The sequence below is a fragment of the Neomonachus schauinslandi genome, chromosome 5 (genome assembly GCF_002201575.2).
Source record: "Neomonachus schauinslandi chromosome 5, ASM220157v2, whole genome shotgun sequence".
Taxonomy (NCBI): Eukaryota; Metazoa; Chordata; class Mammalia; order Carnivora; family Phocidae; genus Neomonachus; species Neomonachus schauinslandi.
The window spans coordinates 30,529,672-30,535,199 of NC_058407.1; the positions used below are offsets into that span (position 1 = coordinate 30,529,672).

General features: G+C 42.2%; 1 pseudogene; it reads left to right on the top strand.

Moving 5' to 3' along the window:
• Nucleotides 1-982: 982 nt before the first annotated feature.
• The window catches only part of LOC110578144, a 122,809-nt pseudogene continuing 118,263 nt past the window's right edge, over nt 983-5,528 (top strand).

Sequence of the window (5,528 nt, forward strand, 5' to 3'; positions counted from 1 at the left end):
ATTAAGTGCATACTCTCAATTCTTTTATTTTCCAGATGAGAAAGGTTAAACCTTTTAGCACCCTGAAGAAAACCAAAACATTTAAAAATTTTGTTTGGGGGGGCACCTGGGTGGCTCAGTCGTTTAAGTGTCTGTCTTTGACTCAGGTCATGATCCCAGGGGTCCTAAGATTGAGCCCCGTGTCAGGCTCCCTGGTTGGTGGGGAACCTACTTCCCCCTGTCCCCTGCTTGTGCTCTCTCTCTCACTCTCTAACTCTCTCTCTCAAATAAATAAAAATCTTTAAAAAACAAACAAACAAAAAGCAAAAATCAGAATTAAAAAAAATTTTGTTTGGATGATTATAAATGTGTAGAGCCTCAAATTACAAAATTCATACCATGCCTAGGTTTATAAAAATATTTTTAAAAGTACTCTTATAATCCTCCCACCAAAGATAACCACTCAAAAGTTTGACAAAGCATAATTTAGGTTTTACAAATGGTTATATAAATATACATAAGAGCTTTTTGTATTTTTACATAAACAGGATTATATCCACATATTTTTCTGCAACCAGCTTTTTTCAACTTCAACAATTTATAGAGGATTTCTTTCCATTTCACTAAGTACAGCTTTATTTCATTTTTCTGAAAAAATTATTACATTGTATTCAATTGTATGAATGTACAATAGTTTATGTGATCAACCTCCTATTAAGGAACAGTAGCTTGTTTACAATTTTTTCACTATGATCAGCAATACTATAATGAAAACCATTGGTTTACACTTGCTTAATTATTTCCTTTGGATAAATTCCTGGAAGTGGAATGACTGGGTCAATGATCTCACACATTTTATATCTGATTCATATTGCCTGCTTGCCCTCTTTTAAGACTTGCCACTCTAATCTCATTGGACATTGTTACTCTTTTTATTCTTTCTCAGTTGGTAGGATAGCACCTGTTTTAGGAGTTGGGGTTCTCTCCATTACATTAGAAGATCATGCGATATTACGTCAAAGTTGTTGATGGCAAAAATAATGAAGATATAGAAAGTGGAGAAGAGGAGGACTTTTCTACCTCTACCTCTCACTTCTCCTTGATCTTGTGAGATGGAAGTAGAAGAACAATTAATGCAGAGGGGAAAACACAATTCTATTAGAGATCTATGGGGTGCATAAATCCGGTTTAGAGTATTTTTTTTATTATGTTATGTTAATCACCATACATTACATCATTAGTTTTTGATGTAGTGTTCCATGATTCATTGTTTGCGTATAACACCCAGTGCTCCATGCAATACGTGCCCTCTTTAATACCCATCACCAGGCTAACCCATCCTCCCATCCCCCTCCCCTCTAGAACCCTCAGTTTGTTTCTCAGAGTCCATAGTCTCTCATGGTTCATCTCCCCCTCCAATTTCCCCCCCTTCATTTTTCCCTTCCTGTTATCTTCTTCTTCTTCTTTTTTTTAACATATAATGTATTATTTGTTTCAGAGGTACAGGTCTGTGATTCAACAGTCTTACACAATTCACAGCACTCACCATAGCACATACCCTCCCCAATGTCTATCACTCAGCCACCCCATCCCTCCCACCCCCCACCACTCCAGCAACCCTCAATTTGTTTCCTGAGATTAAGAATTCCTCATATCAGTGAGGTCATATGATACATGTCTTTCTCTGATTGACTTATTTAACTCAGCATAATACCCTCCAGTTCCAACCACGTCATTGCAAATGGCAAGATTTCATTCCTTTTGATGGCTGCATAATATTCCATGGTATATATATACCACATCTTCTGTATCCATTCATCTGTCGATGGACATCTTGGCTCTTTCCACAGTTTGGCTATTGTGGACATTGCTGCTATAAACATTGGGTGCCACGTACCAAATCAGATCCCTACATTTGTATCTTTGGGGTAAATACCCAGTAGTGCAATTGCTGGATCATATGGTAGCTCTATTTTCAACTTTTTGAGGAACCTCTATACTGTTTTCCAGAGTGGCTACACCAGCTTGCATTCCCACCAACAGTGTAGGAGCGTTCCCCTTTCTCTGCATCCCCACCAACATCTGTCATTTCCTGACTTGTTAATTTTAGCCATTCTGACTGGTGTGAGGTGGTATCTCATTGAGGTTTTGATTTAGATTTCCCTGATGCCGAGCGATGTTGAGCACTTTTTCATGTGTCTGTTGGCCATTTGGATGTCTTCTTTGGAAAAATGTCTGTTCATGTCTTCTGCCCATTTCTTGACTGGATCATTTGTTCTTTGGGTGTTGAGTTTAAGGAGTTCTTTATAGATTGTGGATACTAGCCCTTTACCTGAAATGTCATTTGCAAATATCTTCTCCCATTCTGTCGGTTGTCTTTTGGTTTTGTTGACTGTTTCTTTTGCTGTGCAAAAGCTTTTTATCTTGATGAGGTCCCAATAGTTCATTTTTGCCCTTGCTTCCCTTGCCTTTGGCAATGTTTCTAGGAAGAAGTTGCTGTGGTTGAGTTCGAAGGGGTTGCTGCCTGTGTTCTCCTTTAGGATGTTGATGGACTCCTGTCTCACATTGAGGTCTTTCAACCATTTGGAGTCTATTTTTGTGTGTGGTGTAAGGAAATGGTCCAGTTTCATTCTTCTGCATGTGGCTGTCCAATTTTCCCAGCACCATTTGTTGAAGAGACTGTCTTTTTTCCATTAGACATTCTTTCCTGCTTTGTCGAAGATTAGTTGACCATAGAGTTGAGGGTCCATTTCTGGGCTCCCTATTCTGTTCCATTGATCGATGTGTCTGTTTTTGTGCCAGTACCGTACTGTCTTGATGATGACAGCTTTGTAATAGAGCTTGAAGTCCCGAATTGTGATGCCACCAGCTTTGCTTTCCTTTTTGAACATTGCTCTGGCTATTCGGGGTCTTTTCTTAACCATAGAGCTCTGTTCTCTTCAACCAATTGCTCTTCAGGAAACAACAGCCCCAATTTTGTGCCCTAAACTTAGAAGAAACATTGCAGAAGACAATATTTCAGGACAGTAATTCGAGGACAGATTGGCAGCAGGAGGTAAGATGGGTATTTCTTGAGTTCCTGTGCACTATATTCCAGGCACTACATATACCATCTCATTTAATCCACCACAACAACCCTATGGGTTAGATGGTGATATTCCCTTCATTATTCTATATTTACAGAGGAGGAACCCTAAGTTCTTAAAGGGCAAGCACACTCTATTAGAAGAGGTAGAATCTGGATTAAGTACCGTGTCTCTCTGCATTAGGAAACATGCTTTTCCATCTCTACACACTTGCCCCAGGGAGTGAGGGAGTAAGGGAGTGGGTATGGGGCAGGGTGGAGCAGGGGGAGGAGTCCTGAGGCAGATAGCTGTCCTTTGGGGACAAATGCCTTTGTGAGCCTCAGGGAATCTGCAGGCTGTGTGTCCATGTTCATAGATCAAGACTTCGAATTGTCCTAAATTGCCCCTTGCTTTTGGCAACAGTAGAGCCTGTGTTTGTTTCCAGAAATCACAGTAGCGATCACAATGAGGCTGTGTTCATATGTAATCGGGTTTGACAGAAATTAATTTTTAATAAGAGGTTCCATTCAGTCAAACAACTGCCCTTCGGGGGCCCATGTCAGGCTGGTCACCCAGGGTCAGGCAATGGCACAGTGTGTGCTCTTGGTTGTGGCCTGGGGAGTGTGTGTGTGTGTGTGTGTGTGTGTAGTGGGTAGTGGGTAGTGGGTGTTGGAATGGGGGGACTGAGGGTGTGGTTACAGACTTAGTCAGATTTTTTTTTTTAAAGATTTTATTTATTTATTTGAGAGAGAGAATGAGAGAGAGAGAGCACATGAGAGGGGGGAGGGTCAGAGGGAGAAGCAGGCTCCCTGCCGAGCAGGGAGCCCGATGCGGGACTCGATCCCAGGACCCCAGGATCATGACCTGAGCCGAAGGCAGTCGCTTAACCAACTGAGCCACCCAGGCGCCCGACTTAGTCAGATCTTAAGTCAGGACCAGGCACTGATCTAACCAGAAGTTGGAGGAGGCAGTTGGGGCATTTATTTGATGGCCAAGAAGAAGCTGTGTGGTATCCTCCAGAACCCACCCCCCCTTTTTGAAGTATTTATTCATTTAAATAGTCTCTACACCCAACGTGGGGAGTGAACTCACAACCCTGAGATCAAGGGTGGCATGCTCTTCTAACTGAGCCAGCCAGGTGCCCCCAGGAAACCCCTTCTGTTTCCTCATAGTAATTGCCCTTTGGACAAATTTAATTTGGCAGGTGCTTAGGGCGTGTCCTTCACTGTTGTTTTTATTAAATACAGCAACCCTGCCAGGTACAATGTCATCAGCCCCATTTTATAGATAAGGAAAACCAAGGCTCAGAGAGGTTAATTAAGAGTACACACTCAATTAAAAAGTTGGGGGAGGGGCTGGGGGTGCCTGGGTGGCTCAGTTGGTTAAGGGACTGCCTTCGGCTCAGGTCATGATCCTGGAGTCCCTGGATCGAGTCCCACATCGGGCTCCCTGCTCGGCAGGGAGTCTGCTTCTCCCTCTGACCCTCCCCCCTCTCATGTGCTCTCTCTCTCATTCTCTCTCTCTCAAATAAATCAATAAATTCTTTAAAAAAATTAAAAAAATAAAAATAAAAAGTTGGGGGGTGGGATTCCAAAATCTCTCTGCCAAAATACTTTGCATCCTTGCTGTGGAGACGAATTTCCATCTTCCATTTCTCTAATATTAGAGTATTAGAGGGACTCCTGTTCAAATTCTGTCCTATTTGCTCCATCTTTCTCATTGAAATTATGTTAAATAGGGCGCCTGGGTGGCTCAGTTGGTTAAGCGACTGCCTTCGGCTCAGGTCATGATCCTGGAGTCCCGGGATCGAGTCCCACATCGGGCTCCCTGCTCGGCAGGGAGTCTGCTTCTCCCTCTGGCCCTCCTCCCTCTCGTGCTCTCTGTCTCTCATTCTCTCTCTCTCAAATAAATAAATAAAATCTTTTAAAAAAAAAAAAAAAGAAAGAAATTATGTTAAATAACCACATTTATTTATGACCACTACCAATTTTTCTCCATGTCACTCACTTAGAGTGACCCTATGGCCCTCACATCTCTTGCTTGTTATCAACACTAACAAGGTGATGTTCACACCAACATTCCAAGATCTGGGAGTTTCTGTGTTTTCTCTTCTTCTTCTTCTTCTTTTTTTTTTTTAAAGATTTTATTTATTTATTTGAGAAAGAGAGAGAGCATGAGCAGGGGGAGGGGCAAAGGGAGAAGGAGAAGCAGACTCCCCACTGAACAGGGAGCCCGATGTGGGACTTGATCCCAGGACCCTGGGATCATGACCCAAGCAGAAGGCAGATGCTTAACCATCTGAGCCACCCAGGCGCCCCTGTGTTTTCTCTTCTTAGAGGCTGCTTCCATTACCCAGAAAATGTGTACTTTTAGTTTTCTTTCTTTCTTTCTTTTTTCTTTCTTTCTTTCTTCCTTTCCTTTCCTTTCCTTTCCTTTCCTTTCCTTTCCTTTCCTTTCCTTTCCTTTCCTTTCCTTTCCTTTCCT